A 22,757-nucleotide genomic window follows, 5' to 3' on the forward strand; every position below is an offset into this window, starting at 1 on the left:
GAACTGGGGCTTCCCTATGCAGTGACAAACAGCCAGCAAAAATAGAGCAGCCAAGGCCAATGTGAGTTGACAGACCAGAAGGGGTTCACCTAGAGGCATTGCTTGTGGCTTCTCACACACAGCCATACCCTTATGCCTGACCTGGCAACCAAAGCACCCAGTGTGCCCAGGTTTCTCCTTTTGGGGATGGGAGGCACCACTCAGTGTGGTGGCCCAGAGATAGAATGTCACCCAGCAGCATCATAGCACTATTCTGGGGCATGTGCTACACAGCCTGGCAATCTCTGCTGAGCTGGGCAGACACAGGGCAAGGGCACTGGTCCAGGGCCAGGAGTCAGGTCCTCAGTGCAGTCCCCATGCTGGTAGGAAGGAGGGGCAGGCAGCAATGAGCCCTGGTAGAGACAGAAAAATGAAGCCTTCAGTGTGTTTCTCTAGGGTGTGTTCTGGGGGCAGGATTCACTTCAACAAGTCTTCCATAGCCCCACTGCATCTGTTTTCCCTTCCTGCCTCTCTCCCTGGCTATTCACCTTTCTTTTCATTTCAGGCTTTCTCTCATTTCAAGAAAGTTTACAAGGCTATTCTCTGCAGGTCTCAAATCAGGGACTCAGTAGGGTAGTGCCACCACCAGCAGCTCAGAAGACAAATGTTGCATAGGTTTTAAGTTCAGAGAAAGGATTCCACAGACAGCTCCACATTGTCTAGACCAAAGGCTGTAAGGCCCCAGACAGGAGCCCATGAGGCTTGTAGGTAATGGTTAAAGGTAGACTCCATCTTCATAGCACTTGGTCTTGGCCACTGGGATAAATTCCTCTGCCTTGAAACTGGAGAGATGGCTAGGCAGTTAAGAGCATTTGCTGCTCTCGCAGAGAGCCCTGGTTTGGTTCCCAGCACCCACTTTGGGCATCTTACAACCAAGAGATCCAAATCCCCTCTTCTAGGACCAAATGCCCTCTTGTATGGGCACCAGGCTTGCACGTGGGACATATACATACACTTGGGCACACACACATACCCATAAGATAAAAATAAATAAATCTTCCATCATATATATTTAAATTCTTCAATCTCACTCTACTATTGAGTGCATTTCAAATTATTAGATAATAATGAACTGAAAAAAATCACAATGAAAGTGGGTGTGGAGGTGCACTCTCTAATCCTAGCACTTGGGAGATAGAGAATCAGGAGTTCATGGATGAGTTTAGCTACATGAAACTCAGTCTTAAAAAAATCCACAATTACATTAAAATAGTCCCTGGGACCCAGCAGTCCTCTACCTTCATTTTCACTGGGTTGTAAAGTAGGGTTATATTCTAGGCACTGGCTTTGGTCATTGGAAGCACCATGGTGGTGATTATGCAGAGCATAGAAGACAAGTTCCAGCCCAACATTTGTTTGAGTATGAGTTCCTGGACTTTGGGACAGATTGAATGAGGAGTTAAAGGAAGAGTACATTGCAGGGCCATGGCACCAAAACAACCTGATGTGCTGAGTGGAGATCAATGTGGGAAGGGGAAAAGGGCTGTGAACACCAGAACTACCAAGGGTAGTGGGCATGTTCATATGTGGCTCAAAGCAGAGGCCAGTTGGGCAGCCATTAAACTGGTGAATATTCACATGTGCACACATGAACACACTGAGACAGAAATACATAGATGCACACACGAACATACAAGCATTGTGCATGAGCATGCATGAATATGTGCAAACATACATGAACACACATGCACAGAGAGAAACACACATGCACACAGACACAAATTAAGACATACACAAGTACACACAAATATATACACAAGCACATATACACATACAAGTCTATGTATGAAGACAGGAGCACATGTGCATCATGTGCATAGAAACTCAGGCAAGCACACACTAATGATATGCAATGTATGCAGACATGTGCACATGAACATATATAAAACAAACATATAGCTACACAGGCATGCCCATTCACGCACTGCATAGAGAGAAACACACAAATAGACACATGAGCATGTAGAAGTACATACACAGATTACATAGTAATGTGTGTCATTGGGAACAGCTGTTCTATGAACAAAGTAGCTGCCAAGGAGTGGCCTTTGAGAGGCATGGGGCTAGAATAACGAATTTTTTTGAACACTAACTACAGATCAGGTGCCTTCTGCATTCAGTGGGTCCCAGCTGGAGCCTAAGCCAAATCCACTGCTTAGGTTTAAACAAGTCAGATCTTGTAGAAGAGGCAGTTGGCCCGGTATCCTGGACCAGGGCCTAGATGGAAACAGGACCCCTGAGGAGAAAATCTCTCCTTGAAGGACCCGAGCAAAGGAGGTGAAGGCCCTGGAGTGGGGGCAGCAAGGCTGCTCTGAAAGTGTGGACCCAGGCTTTTCCCATGGTTTCCAGGTTCTTCTATGTACTCTGGGATCTCTTGGGAAAACAGAGACCATAGGAAGAGGTAAAGATTCTATTCTGGACACATGAGGTAGAGCCCTTGTTTCCCCCTGGCTTCTGAGGACACACATACCTTGGGGACCCAGAGAATCCAAGGTAGCCTGATGCTGAATGGCCCCAGTGCCCACTGCACAAGGGGTGGCTAGGGAAGAGGGTAGTGCCCTAGATAGTGAGCTGTCCTTGCTCAAGAGGGGTGGTGTTTAAAGAGTCTTTGTGCGTGTGTGTCTGTATGCAACACACACACACACACACACACACACACACACACACACAAAATAGCTGACCAGAGCTTTCCAAAAGTCCCAAGTGTGGGATCTATTGAGGCTAAGCAGGCTGGGAGGTGGCAGGTATGCAGTGGACAATCCTTTGAAAGATGACTCTCCTTGGTAACTAAGTTGGGGTTTATATGAGTATCCTGGGACTTCTGTTACAAATTATTGAAGCTGACAAAAACAGTATAATTTATTCTTTTGTGGTTCATGGGTCATGTTGGCATGATGGTTCTCCTTGATAAGGTCTAGGAGGACACATTATACCTCTTGCAGCTCCTGGTGACTCCTTGTCTTGTGGCTATTTCACTAATCCTCTGTTGTCCATGGTCTCTTCTATACGCATTGGATATTTCTCTCTGCCTCTATCTTAGAAGGACACTACCGTTGCACACAGGGCCTGTCTGAAGAACCAGAGAGCATCTCCTCAGCTCACCATCCTTCACTTAGTCACATCTGCTATGACCCTATTTTCAAATAAAGCCCGTTCCAGCAGTGGCAATCAGTCAGAATGAGTCTTTGGGTTGCTGTCAACCTGCTCCAGGACTGCAGATGGATGTTGATCCTGAAGCCTTGGAGAAGAGCTGTGGTGTCAGCCTGGAAAGAGTAGAGATGAAAGGGGGATAGGTCAGGGCCTACCAAAGGAACCAGGGCATCTGGGCCTGACCAACAAACTGCTATCCCAGAGGAGGTCATGACAGCCACACCAAGTGGCAGATGGGAAATTGAATAAGCAGGGGACATGGCCTGGTGGCCAAGGGAAGCAAGGTAGGAAGCCACAGGGTCCATAGAGAGAGGGTGACTGGTGGTAGTGACAGAGTGGACTGAAGACTCAGGAAAATGAGAAGGGCTGGACACAAGGAGACCAGCCTGGAAGGTGTCCAGCTGGCTGCTTCATGCAAATTTCTTAGGCTAAGGTGACCTTTTTTGAGGTTGCCCAGGAGTAGCCATGAACAGCACAGGAGAGGACCAAGATTAGGTCCTGGAGTGACAGATTCAGACACAGTAGGGTAAGGATAGGACCAAGAAGAAAGGAGGAAAAGGACAGGGAGGGAGCAGAGAGCCAGCCTAGTGGCTGTCCCCATCATGGACATCTCTGGATCTGGCTCCCTAAGGATTTCCAATGCAGGGAACTGGGACAGGGCTTTGTGTAAGAAAGAACTTTCTAGCAAAGGTCATTAATAGCTGGTTCCTCCCTCTTCTCACTCTGGACCCAGGGCCCTCAAGACTGGCACAGACAGACAGTGATGCCAGGGATCTCCCCACACTGTGAAAGGTAATGAAGGGGACCCAGTCTGGTGAGTTGAGGGAGGAAGGCCATAGCCCTCAGGACATGATCCTGTGCTTGCAGCTCCTCTACCTTCATTTGGCACCTCATTTCCTGACTTTCTCCACCTGGTATATCATACCCCCAAGTATCCACTTGTTTATGGAGAATGTGGGTGACAAAGAAGAGCAACTGGAAAGTGGCCAGATCTGATGCCTACAGCCCAGAGTTGCTCTTCAGAGAAGATGGGGCTGATTTCACTTTTAGTCCCCCTATTCTAGGCAGTGGAAGTCATGGGGTGTGCCGGGGACTCTGAAGTGCACCCAGTCCCTAAGGAACCAGCTGCTGATTCCAAGCACGTCCAAGTTCCAGGATAGCATTGGATTCTCTAGCAGAGCCAATGACACTGTGCTGGGGGTAGGTGGAGCTCTCACCTGGAGGATAGCCACCTCTGTTGGAATAGAAAGAAAGGGTATATGGGAGGCAGTGTAGTGCGTGAGCAAAGGTGTGAACAGGAGTGTGAGGGGAAAGTGAGTGAGCATTAGTGTGGAAAGTAACTGTCTAAGTACCCATGTGTGAATACCTCTGTGTGTGTGTGTGTGTGTGTGTGTGTGTGTGTGTGTGTGTGTGTGTGAGAGAGAGAGAGAGAGAGAGAGAGAGAGAGATGACAGTATGTGACTTTGTGAATCAATAACCATGTGTGGATGAATGTATGCAGGCTAGCTTATACAAGTGTGAGAGAATATGTGTAAGTGACCTTCTGTGAGTGTGAGTAAGAATGTGTGATACATGTCTGTAAGAATGTAGGTAGGTATGGGTGAATATGTGAGTGGTGCTTAATGAGTGTGAGAGTATGGGGTGTGAGTGACCATGTGTGTGAGTTGGATGAGCATGAGCATGAGGGTGTGTGGGTGAACATGTGAAAATATGTGTTGGATGAATGTGGAGTGGAGTGAGCTTACAAATATTCGTGCTGGGTGATTGTAGTGTGGGTGAGCACTTGAATGTACATGTCAGGTGAGTGTGGGCTGAGGGTGAGCATATAAGTGTGCATGTTGGTGAATGTGGGTGGAATTAATATGAGAGTATGCAATTGACTGAATGTGGGATGGGCATGAGTATATTAGTGTACATGTTGGGTGGGTATGAATGAGTGTGCATGTTGAGTGAATGTGGGTAGGTGTGAATGAGTAAGTGTATATATTGGGTGACTGTGGGGTGGGAGCAAGCACATAGGTATACATGTTGGGTGAGTGTAGATTGTAGGTAAGCATATGAATGTGCATGTTGGTGAATGTGAGTATGTTGGGTGAATGTGGGTTGGGATGAGCACATGAGTGTGCATTTTGGCAAATGTGAGTGGGTGTGAATGAGTGAGTGTGTATGTTGGGTGATTGTGTGAGTAAGCACATGAATGAGCATATTGGGTATGAGTGTAGGTGAGCAAGTGAGTGTGAATGTTGGGTGAGTGTGTGAGTAAGCACATGAATGAGCATATTGGGTGTGAGTGTAGGTGAGCAAGTAAGTGTGAATATTGGGTTTGGGGTAGTTGTGAATGAGTGCTCATATTGGGTGAGTGTGGAGTGGCTGTGTGAGTATGCATGCTGGTGTGAAGTGAGTGTGAATGTATGAGTGCTCATGTTGTGTGAATGTGGGGTAGCTGTATGAGTGTGTATGTGAGTATGCAAGTAGTCTGCCTGTACTGAGAAGTACCAGTATTGGCCTGACTTTCTAGGACACCAGATCTCATGGGCTTTTCCACAGAACTAGTTGCTTCCTGGAGGAGGGGCTGGCTATAGGGGTGTGACCTTCTCTGGCCCAACATGAGACCACAGCAGTGCCTTCCTGTACTTCAGATACGATACGGTGGCAGCACCTCAAAAACTGCTTTCTCTGAACTCCATAACCATATTATGTCATCCCCAGTTAATGGTTCCCCCGTATCCCTTATCCCAACGATCTGAGTAGTCACTGTCTGCCACCCACTCCCTTTCAGTAGACACCATTGTATCCCCATCACCCATCCCAGCCTGGTGCATAGGCTCCCTTGGTGCCCTGTGTGTTCAGTCTTTTCCCTCTTTGTCTCCAGGAGCTCCAGCAAGTGAAGTGACCCCAAGGTTTGGCCCATAGCCTTCTCCTCAGCCCCTAACCCTGTTCACAGACCAAAGCAAGGTAGGATCTGGGGTCAGCTTCTTCTGTCCAATCAGCTGGAAAGCTCAGTGCTACAAAGACTAGTGGCAAGTGCGGCTCCCTTCTGGAAGTCCAAGGGCACACAAGGGTGGCTGCCCTCATTGGTGTGCATGTGTTTTGGCGGGTGTATGTGAGTGTCTTCTCTAGGGTATGCCCTGTATCTGCCTCTGGGTGTTCACTTGTGTGCAGCATAGCCCACTTTGTCCTGGAAAATGGTGTTCACTTGATAACCTTTAGGGGTCACAGAGTGAAAATCTGTTATAAGCTCCAGCTTCCCTCTGGGAAAATGTGTTTGAATGCCTGCACTCCCATCGCTTACCAGGCAGTTTCAGACAACCACCAACCACAGGAGCCCACCAAGAGCCCAGAGACCCCAAGCTACAAATCAGCTCCAAACCCCAAGGGCAGAGAGGGTCTTGAGAGGTATGACAACCTGCTGCCCCAGTCACATGAGGGGGCTTTCTGCACCAGCAGCTTCTCAGCCCCCACTTTCTAACCACACCCACCACTATTCTGCCAGTGTCCTTGGAGGGCCATGCCAGGCTAGGAAGTGCTGGCATTCCCTAGCATCCTGGGAACAGAAGGGCACACACCAGGCGCAAGGCTCAGGAGCACCTTGTCCCCAGAGCCTGTTCGCCAGTGCACTGCCCCTCCATCCGCTCCTCCTCCTCCTCCTTCTCCTCCTCCTCCTCCTCCTCCGCCGCCGCTGCCGCCGCCGCCGCTGCCGCCGCCGCCACCGCCGCCGCCGCCACCACCACCGCCACTGCCACCGCCACCGCCACCACCTCCGGCTCCCTCCCTCCCCCACCCCTTCCTCCCTCCCTCCGCGATTAGAGCTGCGGCTGGAGTCGAGCGCGCAGCGTCGCCCGCCGCCGCTGGTGCGGAGCGTGGGGAGCACTGGGACACAGCCCTCGCCTGCCGCGGAGGGTCCTGCTCCGCACTGCTGGTCAGGCCGCCCGGTGCCCGGGCCTCTCCGTCCTTGGAGCTGATCGTTGCCCTCCGGGCGCCCTCCCGCAGCAACAGCAACAGCCAGAGCAGAGGCCGCGGTGGCGGCTGTGCCCATGCCGGGGTAAGTGGTGCCCAGGCGCACAGGCGGGAGCAGAAGGGGTGGGCGCGCTAGCAGGCAGGGGCGAGAGGGCGGCCCAGCAGGTGGCGCGGCGGCAGGTGGGGGTAAGCAGGATCCCGCCCAAGGCACCTGCTCCCTAAGGGCCGGGCCTGCATGTCCTTGCGGCAACACGGGTGCGTGTCACCCGGGAGCCTCAGAGCTGGTGGGGAGCACCCCGCACCCGCACCCGCACCTTGCACCCCGCATCCCGCGCGCACGCGCATCTGTGTCTAGGGAACAAGGCCGCTGGGGACTGTGGGCTGGGGCTCCAAGCAGGCATAGCCCAGGGGTGCCAGGCCTGAACCAAGAGTCTAGCCCCTGCCCACACACCTTCCAGGGTTTCAAGGCAACCCCTCCCCCCGCCTCCTAGCACTGTGTCATCCTCCCCCTCACATGTTCCTACACTGTTCCCTGCACACCCACATAGCTGCCCAGCTGACCCTGCCGCTGGCATGGACAGTGCCACGGGCAAGTGAAGTGGCAGAGCCACACTTGAACAAATCCTTCATCTCTGCCAACAGCTCCTCTCCTCACCTGTGTGACCTTGGCCAGAGGGTTTCTGTGATGGGGAGCCTCAGTGTTCTTGGGACTGAAGGCTCCAGCTCTGCTATTCTGGGATGTGGAGCCACTGGCAACATCTCTGGAGCCCAGGAAGACCGGCTCCTCTCTCTATGACCTGCTCTCCCTATCCTGTGAGCCACTATGGGGCTTAGTGACTCAGCCAACAGGGGAGAGGCAGAAGGCAGGGTCAGGGGTCAGGGTCCTGGTGCCTCACCTAGGCAGAACAGACAGGCAGCAAGTCCTAGACTGGGAGCTCTAGCACGCCTCTGTCATTCTCTTGCTGCAAGGTAGGCAGGGCCAGGATCTCCCACTCCTCACTGAATGTTTGCCACTCCAAGGCCAGACCCCAAATAAGGCTACTACTTCTTTCACAGATGGGGCCTTGGGTTTCTGACCTAAAGTGGGTGCGACATGATCAAGTCCCCACTCCAGTCTCCTCTAGCTCTCTACAAGGAGTTTGGCACCAGCCTGGCAGATGCCACCTGCATATACACCACCACCCATAGTTCTGGGCTCTGGATCTCTGCCCTTGCCCCTCCTAGTATGTGACCATTTAAAGCAAAGGTTTGATTCCTAATCTACATGACTTCCCAGGTGCCTGGCACAGGTTTGACAAAGTGGGCACTGGGTTTTTGTGTGGCACATTCATGACCTTGATTCTGCTGGATCTACAGACTCACTAACAAGATGCAAAGTCTTGACCTCTGTACCCATTTCACAGACAGGATCATTGAGGCTCCAGGAGGGTAGAGACTTGGCAGTACACTGAGGGCATAGATGGAGGTCCCTTTGTTTTGTTTGAGCAGATAGCTGGGGATGCTCCTGTATATCTATGGGGTGTGTGTATATGAATAATGCCATATCATCCCCCTTCCTGAGCTCCTCCTCCTGCATCCACACATGGTTCTAAGCAGGTTCCTGGACCCCCTGGTGGAGCCTTCTATCAACCATATTCATAAATTGATGTGTTTACACCCACCACCACCACCCTTGATAGACAAGGAAACTAAGGCTTCCTGGCTTGGAAAGGGGAGCCTGGAGGAGTGGTCTGAGAGTCTGCCAAGTTCCATTGGGGCCAAGATTAGGCCTAGCAGAGGAGCCAAGGGTGAAGCTGACCCCTCAAGTCTTCACCAGAACAGCTAGCTGGTCAGTCGGAAGGAACTGGGCACTTGTGGTCCTAGGGCATTGATTGCCTGCCACTAGCCTCAAGGCGGGAGAGGGCCAAGGGCACAGGCAGTCTTGATCAGCTCCATCTGGTCCAATCCCAGCCCTGCCAGGTGGTTTGAGGGGAGGGCAGCCATGCTTTGGCACAGAGGAGGTGAGGCAGGCAGATGGGAGTAGGTCGGGCGTGGGAGGGGGTTCTGCACAAAGCCAGAAGGAGAGCCAGTCCTCAGGGAAGGGAGCCCCCAAGGCTAGGAGTATGCTTGGAAGAATGCCAGCCTCAGCAGAGGGAATGCCACTATGAACCCCTGGGGGCAACCAGGGGCACCAGCAGCCTATGGCAGACACCTATCTTTGTCCCTAATGACAGGAACTCTAGGGTATGGTGCCAGCTTTATGTCTGATGTTTTCTGTGACCTTGGCTGAGTCCCTTTCCTTATCTAAATCTGAGGAGCAGGATGCACCTTGCAGGTCCTGTACTGACATTTCACAATTCCTAGATGGAGATGCTAGGTTGAAACATTTGAGAGAGCAGAAGAGCTGAAAAGTTAGCCAGTGAGTGAAACTAGTCAGTGAGCAGGAGAGGTCAGTCTGTGGATCACTGCACAGTATTCCAATCTGGCCCAGCCAGCCAGAGAGATATCCAAAGGGGGCTTTAATGAGCTATCAAAGCCCCTCTGAGCATGGCTGCTATGAGATGAGCTTAGCTGGATTCTTGGAGCTAATGCAGCCAGGTCCAGCTTCCTCCAGCCATTTGCCCTGATCCCTTCCACCTCTCAGAGCAAGTTGGTGTACTGTATATAACCCTTCTGATTTTATAATGGTGGAGACTGTGATTCAGAAATGGTTACTGTCTCCATCCTAGGTTACTAGCAAATCAAATAGCAATAATGATAACACTAACAATGGGAGTCACCTTGTGCCAGATCCTGTCCCGAGTGCTCCACAGACATCCTTTGTCCTGCCCTTCATTGAAATAATAACTGAATAAAGCAAGTGCTGTTATTATCTATAGTTGACAGATTATCAGACTGAGGCCCAGAGAAGTTAGGTAACTTGCTCAAGGTCACATAGCCAGAGGATGGCAAAACCACCTGTTATGATGTCTCCAGAAGTTTCTTCCATTGTCTCTAGAAGTATGTGTTGAACTTTATTGAGGAGAGCACTGAGCATTTGAGCTGACTGGGGAACACTTCTGAGGTAGAGCTAAAGATTCTTAGGAACATTCTGCAGCTCAGAAGCTGAGATATTGGTGTCCCCACCCATGTCCCCACTGAGAAAAAAGGATAAAAGGTGATTTCTACCTATCCAAAGCACATGGAGAATGATTCACTTTCAATAAATTATCTATGTGATGGCTTCAGGGACACCCATGAAGAAGAGCATATAATGAATGGAGACCTGGACTGTGGCACCAAAGCCCCCCTGAAGACCCTTCAGTGCCATCTCTGACTTCAGAGTGAGCCCTAGCTGTACCCCAGGCTGGCCATGGGAAATGAAGACCTGCAATGTACAGATGGTTCCTCCTTGTCCCCTGTCATTTCCCAGCTCCTCACTGTAGCCTTCCTCCCTGGCCTGATTGGGCCAGTGTAAGCCAGGCCAACCTTGCCCAGGTGGATAGCCCTCCCCTGCTGGGGTACCTTCTGTTGGGTGGACAGTGCTGTCAGCAGGCCTGGGAGAAGCCTGGGGAGAAAGGTCTGAGATACACATCACCAGAACAGAGAGAAGGAGGTTCTCAGATGTAGAGGAATTTGGGCATCTGAGACTGTGCCAAGGTTGGGAGGGGAAGAAGTCCAAGGTCACATGGCTGAGTAGATGGCAAAACTGAACTAGAGCTACATGGTTCAGGCAGACTTCTTAAGGCTAGCAAGCAGACTCTCTTGGAGCCCAAAAAGTTTCCAGAGACTTGTGCCCAAACCAAAGGTGTATAAATGGGAGATACTGTCATTTCCCTCAAACTTTGCTTTTTCTTTTTAAATATTTATTCCTTTTATTTTATGTGTATGTGTGTGTGCCTGAGTGTATATATGTGCATCATGCGGGTGCATACCATGTACATGCAGGAGCCCGTGGAGATCGGAAGGGACATCAGATCCCCCAAAACTATAGTTACATGCAGTTGCAAACCACCATGTGGGTGCTGGGAACCAAACCGGGTCCCCTGCAAGAGCAGTAAGTGCTCTTAAGCACTGAGCCATCTGTCCAAGCCTGAAGTGTGCCTTTTCCAAAGGGATATAGAACCCACTGTTCTTGGTTCTCCCAAGAAATGGACAACCATTCCTTCAAATGAATTCTTTCATGAGCCACAGTCTTGAGACACTTTCTAAACCAACACTGATGTGCCAGTTATTAGCCACAAGGGGCAATTTAATTAAAGTAAAATTACAAGTCCCCATCTTTGGTTGCACTGAATGTGTTAAAAGTACTTAGTAGCCATGTATGACTGCTGGCTTCCCTATCAGATGAGGAATGTAAATGTTCCCGTTGCTGTCCAAAGGTACCATCTTAGTCTGTATGCAGACCTAAGTCCTGACACAGGTCCTGAAGCCATCTGTATGGCACTTCCCTGTGGCATTCAAGCTACTAGTAGCCCAACTATGGCTCAGGCTTTCCCAGAAAACCTACCAGAAATGAAGCCCTGGGGGAGTTCTGGGCACTGATGAACATTTGAGGAAGTGTTCTTTGATTAGCTAGGCTCTGATCAGAGGGCTTAACAACTGAGGACACAAGGTGCCAGGATGAATATATTCTCTTGTTGAGATGTGTCCAGCCATGCCAGGGGCCACATCTTATTGGTGTGATGGCCCTTGGGGACTCTGTTCCATAATCATTCAACCATATTTGTAGTGACCCTTGTGCCCTGTGTCTGCTTCTGTGAGAGCAGTGAGGAAAACAAATGTGCTTCCCACCCTCACATAGCAAATGTGCTTCACTGTGTTCATCAAAGAATATACCGCCACCAAAGCACCCAGCTGGCTGGATCCAGCAGCTTGGGTGGAGGCTGTGAGGCCAGGCTGCATCTCTCAGAGCTCAGCCCCCAGCTTCACCCCTGCCCTGCCCATCCTGGCTAAGCAACTCAGACTAAGCTAGACAGCCTGAGCTCCAGCTTCTCAGGAGCCACATGGGGCTGGTGCTTGCTAGATTGGTCATAGAAACTAGAGACTATCTAGTCATTCCAACATGCTCAGCAAGGTGCCACTCAAAGTCCCTACACAGATCCTGAGCCACTCTCTCCTGATTTCTTGAAAGGGAGTAATGGAAGCAGATGTGGACACTCCAGATCAGCTCATTTATGCCTTGAAGAGTTCATTAGGGCCAGAGTGGTGCTTCACAAGGACCAGTTCAGATCTATCTAGAAGGGGTGGAATAATTATGCCAGGCATCCTGCTGACTCCAGGGGCCCTTACACACCCAACTTGGAGTCAGCACCAAATCCTAACACTACAAGATCCTGATAGTCCTCATTAGTCTCCACCATGTACTCAGGGAACCCTTGCATTTGGTAGCTGAGAGGAGGAGTCAGGACTGGGAAGCCACAGCTCAGCGGCCTGGGAAGCTCTGTATAAATGGGTAAGGTGTTGTCTGGGTTTTTTTTTTTTTTAAATAACATTTATGTAGTCGAAAGATTTCCTGTGTCCCGCCAGGGCCACAGTCGGGACAAATACATACTTACGTAGAGGAATATAATAATGGAAGATACTTAAAGGAAAGATGGGGGTAGGGGTGTAACTCAGCACCCAAAAAGAAAGGCAAAGGCAGAGGAGATACCATCCCACCATCCAGGAAGCACACAGGTAAAGCCACGGAATATGTGGCGACATCTAGATTAATAGAAATGGGCTGAGTTTAGTTATAAGAGCTAGCTAGCAAGAAGCTTGAGCCATAGGCCATGGCCATACAGTTTGTAATTAATATAAGTGTCTGTGTGTTTATTTGGGTCTGAGCAGCAGCAGGACTGGGCAGGATACAGGAAAACTTCCAGCTACATTTACATTCCTCCTATTTAAAAAACTAATGCTTTGCCAGGTTGTGGTGGCTCACACCTTTGATCCCAGCACTCAGGAGGCAGAGCCAGGCAAATCTCTGTGAGTTCGAGGCCGGCCTGGTCTGCAGATCAAGATCCAGGATACACACCAAAACTACACAGAAAAGCCCTGTCTCAAAAAAACAAAAAAAAAAACAAAAAACTAATGCTTTATAGACATACTCTTTTTTGACTACTAGAAAAATAAAACACAAAAAAGTCTAAGATATAGGAAGCTCCTCTTTACTTCATCCTATCACCAAAGTGCAAGCCAGTTTTCCATTCTATTGGACTTATTTCTGCTCTCTTTTCTTTGCATAAACTATTTATTTTCACATTACTGTAATTAAACCATGAGCTCAATTGTGTGATCTATTTTTTACTTCACATAAGCATTTCTTATTAATATAATCCCTTCCTAAATTAACTTTTTTTCCAAAATGGACATAGTTTACTTTGTTAAGTTACTTACCACAAAAAAGTCAACTTGAACTGTGCCACAAAGAAACTGCAAATAATCATTCACTCATTTGACAGTTATTTATCAGGCACACTGATGTATCATGGCAGTCCTCAGTAATTACAATTTTTAATGGCTAAATAGTATTCTCTCAAGAGATTGTAATTCACTTAATTATTTGGCTATTTTTGGAAATCTAGGCAGCTGGATTTGTTTCACTCTTTTGCATGAGACTCTACTAAATATCTTGGGACAGAACACTCACTCTGTCCTGAGGAGAGAGAGGACCCAGACAACAGTGCAGCCTGCCAAGTGGCTCTCCAGAAGGGCTTCTGAATGTGCCAGAAGGGCTTACTCGCTGCGGCCTTGCCAGCTTTAGGTATTCCAGTCAAACAAGCTGCCATAGGTATCTAGGTCAGAAAACATCTACTTTGCTTTGTCTTCAATTAATTGCCATGGAGGGTGAACATTTCTACAAGTTTCTAAATTGGATCTATTTTGTTTTTTAGTAAAATATCTGGTAAATATTTTCCACTTTGCAGAGTGCATGGTCTCTATCCCAGCTACCATGCTCTTTATGGAAGCACAAATATAGACACAGACCATATGAAAATGAATGGGTATGGCAATGTGCTAATAAAACTTTATTCACAAGCGCATATTGCTGGATTTGGCCCTTGAGCTGTAGTTACTGAACCTCATTTAATTAAAAAGAAATTCATTTTCACGACTATGAAGTGAGAAAGCATTGTGCCCCCTCAGCCAGGTTGCTGGCCACAGGTCTCCATTCCTTTATCAAGTCCCTTGTTCCTTGGAGAATTTATACTGGATCTTTCATCTTCCCCTCAAAATACCCCCCATTGACATGCCCGCTGGTATCATTGGAGTTCCTGGACAGCAAAATTACAAACAGAGCTTCCAGACTAAACAAACAGGAAAGGACGGAGGGAATCAAGGAAAAGGAGAGATGGAGAAGGCTCTGTGGCCATTCCATTCCAGCTGATGAATGTTGGCCACTGGCCTCTTTGTTTCTCTGAATAAAAAGTATTTGAGAATGAGCCATCCCATTTTCCCTTTGTGAACTCACTTTGGAACTTTGTTAGTCCCTGGACTATCCCAGAACTCAGAATTATTTGCACTTTGGTATTTTGACATGAGCCAGACCCAGGTTATGTGTTGAGATTGATTTGATACTGCTGAACCAAAGTTTGCACGGATGGATGGCCAGGGCCATGATGGTGGCATGGGACATGACAGAGAAGGGAGAGGTTCTTGCTCCACCTTAAGCCAGCACTGCTGAAACCATTTGATGTTTTCAGAGCACTGTTCTGTTTCCATAGCAGAGCTAGGGTTCTATGTCATATCTCAGGCCCCAAACTGTCTGTTCAGGCACAAGGGTCCTTTCCTATCCCCATGGGCTTCATTTCTCCCAGTAGATGTGGGACCAGACACACTACATCTTGGCTTGGAGCCACAGGTCTGGAAGGGATGACTGTGGCCTAGGAACAGCTGGTCCAGGGTTCTCGATACCTGGGGACTTCCAGGAGGGAGGCTGCCACTAGGAATGGGAACCTAGTGCAGAAAACAAGGGAAGGAGGCATATATGGCACATGGACACAACAACTCTGTCCTCAGCACTTGTCTCACACAATCTAGTCTCCCTTGTGGCCCATGACTCATTGGCCCCCAACTCAATGAACATTGGCTGAACCTTTGTTTGGAAAAGGTCCTACCTATCCTGGGGAGAAGAGCAAGAACAGCCACCACATTCTATTCTTTGGGTCCAAGGAGGAGAGAGGGCTGGCCTGGGGGTGGCTGCTTAGAATCTTTGGACTGATGGTCCATGGGAGGTCCATTGGGCTGTCTGAGCATGTGAGTCCAGGCATGGTCAGAACTCTTGGGCTACTGGCTGTCTCCTGTGTTCCCTGATACCCTTCCATAGAGGAAGCAGAACCATAACATCATTGGGATCACCTTAGGGGAGGAGTGGGAAAAACTCTACATGTCTACCTCCCAGGGAGAAGCCTTGCCTCACTACCTATCACTGCGTCTCCCAGCTCTCAGTCTCACAAGGCATCTATTCATGAGCATCTACAGGGCAAGTGGGAGAACCTAGAGGAGGGCCTGGGTTGGGCCCCTGATGGCCTCTGTGGTCTGCTAAGGGGGTGCACTTGGACCCCTAACTTAGTGTTCATGTGCCCTGATGTGAAGGGGCCTCTTCAGGACCCAGCCCCTCCCAGGCCACCCCATGGACACTGCATGACCTTTGTAGTGCAAAGCTCAGTCCATGTGATCCTGGTGGCAGCCAGGCCCTGGGGGACCTTCAGGTCCTGCCATCACAGCCAGTTGGGGTTAGTAAGGATGCTGGAGCTGTGCCTAGCAGCATTTTAGGTGACCCTCCCTGAGCTGTAATTTCAGAGGTGTCCTTTCTTGGGGCCACCATGGGTCACTAGCCTTTTCTTCCTTTGTTACTGCATTTGACAACAGGCAGCAGTTTTGGACAACCTGGGGAATGGATACTGAGACCTGAGTGTGCTGAGCCTTTGCCTCTGGGTCAGAGAGATAGCAGTAACAGTTGATTCCCATCTCTAGTCTTTTCTATCCCCAGTACCCTTGCCCTCTTCTCTGCTAAGAATATCATGGTCAAGAATTTTTCAAAGGGAAGAAAAGTAGGTTTGAGACCCCTGTGGCCTCAGAACTCCACACAGTGACAAGCCCATTTCTTTACAGCTCCTTTTCCACATGGGATTGGTCCTCTGGGTGGGTAAGCTAAGTAACAAAAGTGGCCTAAAGAGACTACTTTATGAGCATTTGGGACCCCTACACCTCCAACTCCTGACCATGACAGCAGTGAATTCCTCATACCCCTGCCTCTGCTGTTGGCCAAGGACTTTAACCTGCTTCCAGAAACAAACCCCCAACACATGCATGTCCTTGTAGTCTTCTTATCTAGTCCCTGCTTGTCCTGGCTGGAAGGACTCAGCCTGGCCTGTAGCCCCAATGGCTTCCAGCTGTCTATAATTTCCTTAATTACCTGTTTAGACCTTGGCTATTTCCGGTTGTTAGGATGACTCTGGCATTGGACTGGTACCACAGTAGCCAGAAGAGCTGGGAGACTTGGGTGTCCTTCCTTCCAGCAGGGAGTTTTCTGGATATGAAGGGCTGGAGGATTAGAACCTGCTGCCTCCTGGGTAGGAGGCTTTCACAGAGGCTAGCCATGGTGGCTTTTGGTCTCCTTACCTCTCTAGAGACCGAAGGGTGGCCCAACTGTCTGTGCTTCAGAGCAGGAGGGAAGTGAAGGCCTGCGTGTGCAAGAACCGTGTGGGGGCGGGGCGCGGGCCTGACTTGGCTCCTGCTGCAATGCAGCTCTCTGCCCGCACAGCTCGCTGTAATTGGATAATTAGTGTCATTATGCTTCCTGCCCATCGGCTTCTCCAGCTCCTGCTCCCTAGCTCTCTCCTTTTTCAGCTTCTGCCTTCTCTGGCAGAAAACAAATGATTGTCCCCTTTCTCCATGTAGAGTCATGACCCCGGTAACCATACTGCATAGTCCCAGCCAGAAGGGAGTTTCTAACTTGCCTTTGTAACTCAGGGCCATGCAGCACTGTAAGAACCACTTGTGTGGGCATGTTGACTCATCCCACAAAAATATTCTAGGGACCCCAGAGCCATGTGGGATCCAAGCAGGCCTAGGGATGGCCCCTAAAATGGAAAACATCCTGGGAGGCCCCACCCTGAGGCCAAGCGGAATGTTCTGGCTTCAGCAGTGGAGCCTGGTCCTGACCTTTGAACTCTGGGGTCTGGTTGATATCAGCTTCAGGATAGACAAAGGTAAAAGGTTTGGGAAAGACATGTGAAGCAGAACTGACAGACTGAACAAAGAGCCTTGCCCTGCTTTATTTTCCCTGGCCTAATGGTCAGGGGGAAGCCTCCAGAGAAACAGATCAAGCCCCATGAAGATCTGCACTGGGTGCATACCAACTCGGCAAGGAAAAATGAAGTCCTGTTTCCAGATAGGCTGAATGATTCTGCAGTCAGTGCTTGAGCTGCACAAGGACACAACCTATCCAGCCACTTTATTAACTCTTTGAATTGGTTCTAATCAGGTGTCCATTGCTTTCTTGGATGTTCTGGGCAGTCATTTAGCAGAAGAGCCATACAGAATCTGAAGCCAGATTACCCAAGTTTACATCAGCCTCTACTCCTTGCCAGCAATATGACCCTGAATAAGCACCTCAATCTCTATTCCTTAGATGTCACAATAGGCATCCTCATCCCTTGACATAGAGCCTCACTGTGCAGAGCAATCATAATCATTCACACAATGCCTTGGTGCACAGTACTCAACACGGCCCACTGGCTTGGCTTGCATATGACAGGACTGACCTTTTCTCTTTCTTATGGTCCTGTCTTCTCCCTCTGCTTTGACTAGAACATCTAGGACAGTGTCAAATAACACAGGTAGAGGGAGCCAGGCTACAGATGATCACATGCTACAGGGAACCGATGAAAGTGTGAGATTTGGCAGATCCTGGAAAGTTTGGAAAGCCTCCTAACTCCCCATAACCAGGCCTGAATTGGGCACATAGTAAAGGTGGAGGCTCTAGTTCTTCCCTCTGCATCTCCAATTTCTTTAGGTTGTGGGGTTATCCTCTTCAGTGAAGGTCAGGAATATTAGCAGCTTTGTCAGCAAAGAAGTTAATTCCTGGCTCACACAGAAGTCTAGCTGCACAATCTGTGTCTGCTGTGAAGGCTTCTTAGTATATAGGGATGTGGGCTCCTATATGATACACATAGATTCATGTGCAAGATGACACAAGATATCTGTTACCACCCGATCCTCACATCAGCATTTCAGTCAGCAGGCAGAAGAAGAGCAGGGAAGAACATGTCCCTTCTCTTTCACGCCTCAACTTGAACCTTGAAGTTGTCCCAGTCACTTCTGTTTATATTTAATTGGCCAAAGTGTAGTTACATGGTCATATGTAGCTGTAAGAGAGTCAAAAATACAGTCATGGACTGGACAGCAAGACATCTAGCTAGCAAAATATCATATAGTCTCTTCCAGAACATTCTAGGGGTTCATTAGCACTTCTCAAAGCCATTTTTGGCACTAGGGGTTGAACTCGGGGCCTCATGATGGCTAAGTAAGAGCTCTACTGTGAAGCTGTGTTCCCAGCTCTCTTAGTTAGGGTTCCTAACTAAGGTTGCCATGACTATGGCAACTCTTATAAAGGAAAACATTTAATTGGGGTGGCTTACAGTTTCAGAGGTTTAGTCCATTATCACCATGGTGGGGCATGGTGGTGTGTAGGCAGACATGGTGCTAGTGCTGAGAGTCATACAGTTTGATCCAAAGGCATCAGGAAGTGAACTGAGACACTGGGCATATCTTGAGCATATATGAGACATCAAAGCCCACCTCCATAGTGACACACTTCCCCCCCAAAAGGCCACACCTACCCCAACAAAATCATACCTCCTAATAGTGCCACTCCCTTTAGGGGCCGTTTTCAAACCACTACACCAGCCTTCCTTTTATTATTTTTTTTTTATTTTGAGACAGAGTCCCATTAAGTTACCCAGGCTGGCCTTAAATTAATTCTACAGCACAGTCAGGCCTTAAACTTTCAAGCCTGCTACGTATCTGGAATCACAAGTCTTGACCACCAGGATCTGCTTCCAAAGGCATATTTTGTAAACAGAATTCACCCATCTTGAGGCCAGGATTTCCCCAAGTGATTAGATCATTGCTTCTGAGGATGGACTGGGCTTGCTGCTCCCAAGAAAGCTCTGCCAGTTGCTACAAGAAAGGGACTACATGCTTGCTTCAACCATTTCCAACCAGAAGAGCAAGTTGGGGCATAACAGTGGCAGACCACTTGTTTAGAATTCTTGGACAAGGGGGTCTGCCCCTAGCACCACAAGACAGAAACAAAAGTGGTCCAAGAAGGTGGGCAATAATGGTAGCAGCAGCCAGCAAGTAGCAGGGATGGGGATGTGGGATGTGAGTAGGGCACATGGGGAGAGGGATACTTAGGTTGACATTTCCCTAAGAGGGTTCTCCCTAAAAGCTCATTTCCACATCAGCAGAATGGATCACTGATTTGACCTGCCCAGGGGTGAGACAATATGACTTAGGACACCACAGCAGACCATTCAGGCTTCCTGTCTATCACCTTGGACACAAATGAGAAAAATGGCTGGTTGGGTTTATTTCCTTTTGGCATTATAGAACACACACACACACACACACACACACACACACACACACACACACCACAAAACAGGACATCTCCACCATTAGAGCCAAAAGACTTGAAAGCATGCCCCATATCCTCACTGCTGTACCACCATCAATACCATCAATCTCCAGAATTTGATCATTGTCCCAAGCTTTAGCTCAACCCTACTAAACACCAGCTCCTCATCCTCCTCCCCAGTCCTCAGCACCCATCATCCTACTGCCTGTCTCTATGAGGCTGGTAACTCTCAAGATCTCCCAGAAGTGAATCCAGACAGGCTCTGTCCTTTTATGTCAACCACATTATAGCATGTGTGGCAATTCCCTGACTGATGTTCCATTATATGCAAATGAAGACACACCCAATCTGTTTGTTCAGTCGTCCATCTATAGACATTGAGCTGTTTCCACTTTTTGGCTACAGTGAGTAATGTTTTTGCAAACAGGGCTATACAAGTCTCTGTGGGTCTCTGCCTCCTACTCTTAGGAGATGAGGAGCTGCTGTAATATGATGCTGAATTTTTTTCAGAAACTGCCATGCTGTACTGCATTGTGGTTGCAGTATCTATCATTCTGTCCTGAGGCCTCTTTAGACTGGAGAGCTTGGGGCACTCCCAGAACCTCTGAAAGCAGACAAATATATAGTCACAAACTTGGCTTGGCATGGGATGCTCTTGAGGAGTATTAGATTGGGTGGAGGTCCCAAACTCCCTTTTGGAGTAGGCAGTTCTCCAGGTAGGGAAGGCCATGCACATCTTGCCTGGGCTGCCCTAGGTGAGACTAAAGTGACTGGCCATCAGTTTGAGGTTGACCTACCCACAAGCAAGGGTAAAATTAAGCAATGTCTGGATCCCTACCAACCCCTTGATTCTGGATGTGGGTTTTTCTGGGATCTATATTCCTTGGCTGGATCCTCAACAGGGACTTCTAATTTTCCTATGTGCATCTATCTTTCTGTAGAACGAGCGGGGTCCCCATTGCCATGCTGAAAGTCACCAGCCATTCTCCAGGTGGCCTTCGTAGATTTGCTTGCAAGGGCAGAACTTCAGGCAGGTGGATGAGTGAGCAAGGAGGGGGGTACCATGGTGACAGTTGACCCTCTTCTGTTGTTATTGTTTTTGTCCAAAGCTGTTCTGGGCTTAGAGCTATTCTGCAGCAGTGGCAGAAACAGCAGAGTGTGCACAGATTGTACCAGGAATAGGGGGAGGACAGAATGGAGTGGGGGGAGGCTGTCCCTTTAAATCTGTTTTCTCGGTTTTATTTCTTTCTCTTTTCCCATCCTCCTCTCTCTACCAGCAAAAGTGGTGGGGCTGTGAGGGCCCAAGAGCTGCAGTGACAGTGTCTCTGAAATATTAATGAGGCTGTTCTCTGCCTGCTTCCTTCCCTCCCCCTCTCTGGCTGCATGCATGCCTTGTCCTTGGGTGGTCACCAAGGTGCATCAAACAGAGGGGTGGGGCAGAAGTGGACAAGAAGACAAGAGCCCTGTGCTGAGAGGGAAGATGTGGGAAATCAAGGATTAAAGTGCCACCCCCAGGGCCCCAAGGCAAGCCTATATCTGCCTCATCATGTTAGACCCAAGAGTGGACAGCCAGCTGACTTACAAGATTCCCTCCTCCCAGACCTTCTCCCCACCTGCTGCCTAGCTGGGCCCCAGGCCCCACCCAGTGTCCAAGTGTGACTGGGATGTCTGACTATAAGGCAGGGGTTAGGCCTCTGCTCCTGCTCTTGGATTGAATCTCTTTTCTCCACTACATGGGCAGGCTGGTGTTTTCCAGGTGCCTGGAGATAGAGAGAGGCCAGCACCTATTAATTCAAGAAACCCCCAGTGAGTCACACTGCTGAGTCCTAGTCATATCTGGAAGAAGAGTTCTAACTTGGTGAGTCCATAGGGAGATACTAGTGGGTGGTGAGGGGGCCCAAGGTAGAAGCATGTACCAGATCAGCCCAGGCTTCTACCTCCTGCCCATCCAGATGGACTGATGCCTTAAGTCCTGCACCTGGCTCTAGCACCAGAACATTGGCAAGCCCAGGCGCCATACACTTGATTTGTGTAAGGGGACTGTTCTTATCACTCAGGGCCCAGAAACTAGGAAACAACTTGGGACTGGGACTTTTGGGCCTGCACTGGTGCTGGTATCCAGCTGTATCTACCCTAGGAACAGTGGCAGCACTTGGTGGCTAGATGACCCATCACTAGTATGGGACATGTGTCCCCACAGACTTGTCTGGTGCTAGATGAGGACAGCCCTGAACTGTTTCTAACTTGATTTTAATGCTTTTTTTTTTTTTTTTAGTTCTGACGTGGGAGATGGCAGTGGACTTTGCTCTCTTTTCCTAAACCCTTCTGAACATGAGGCTGTGAAACCCCACAGAACAAGTAGACCAAAGGGTTCCATCTGAACCTGCTAAGGAAGCTGCTCAGGGTAGCAACAAGGTGTCCTAGTGTGGGTGGCTGGGACTCACCTCCGGCCATCAAACAAGCACTTGATGCCTGAGGGCTCTGGTCCCAACTGAGCCCTAATTCCTGCTTTGTGAATCAGGTATTGTGCATAGTGAGCTGCAGCAAGGGGTGGTGGATAGTGTAGGTATTGTTGTCCCATGGACATCGACAACTCAAAGTTCAGTGTTAAGAGTGGTGTCACTAGAGGAAGCCTAGAAGCAGAGGAGCCTTCCCGCAGGAACTGCACAGCTTCCTGAAGGGCACGGGCTGTCTAGGGTCAGGGGAACCACACACATATTAAATTGAAGGGGCTGGCAGAGAACCCACTTAAGGTGGTGTGTGTGAGAAAGAGAGGGGGTGGGGGGAGAAGGAGAGAGAGAGAGAGAGAGAGAGAGAGAGAGAGAGAGAGAGAGAGAGAGAGAGAGAGAGAGAGAGAGAGAGACAGAAATACCAGGAAGGAAGAGCCTTGGTTTTCTGATCAAGCAGATTTGAGTCACTGGAAGAGTGGGTTCTCCATTTGTATCTGAAGGGATTTAAGTGTCCAGGCCCCACTAGAGGGATGTTGCTAAAGTTTTCCTGCCTGGCCCACAGTCAGGACAAA

At 49.2% G+C, this 22,757-nt stretch overlaps 1 protein-coding gene across 8 annotated transcripts in view; it reads left to right on the plus strand.

The window, feature by feature from the left end:
• The first annotated feature begins 7,019 nt into the window (after nt 1-7,019).
• The window catches only part of Atp2b3 (ATPase plasma membrane Ca2+ transporting 3), a 73,294-nt gene continuing 57,556 nt past the window's right edge, over nt 7,020-22,757 (plus strand). For 4 of the 8 annotated variants that reach the window (XM_052741606.1, XM_052741643.1, XM_052741651.1 and 1 more), the window contains exon 1: nt 7,023-7,231. The gene's annotated coding sequence lies outside the window, so the exon portion shown is untranslated. Of the gene's footprint in view, nt 7,232-7,812; nt 7,960-21,476; nt 21,594-22,010; nt 22,257-22,757 lie in introns of those variants that run through there. The other 4 variants (XM_052741616.1, XM_052741675.1, XM_052741669.1 and 1 more) reach the window with 4 other exon arrangements.

Source organism: Peromyscus californicus, unplaced genomic scaffold, assembly GCF_007827085.1.
Source record: "Peromyscus californicus insignis strain IS unplaced genomic scaffold, ASM782708v3 Scaffold_10__1_contigs__length_136768540, whole genome shotgun sequence".
Lineage (NCBI taxonomy): Eukaryota > Metazoa > Chordata > Mammalia > Rodentia > Cricetidae > Peromyscus > Peromyscus californicus.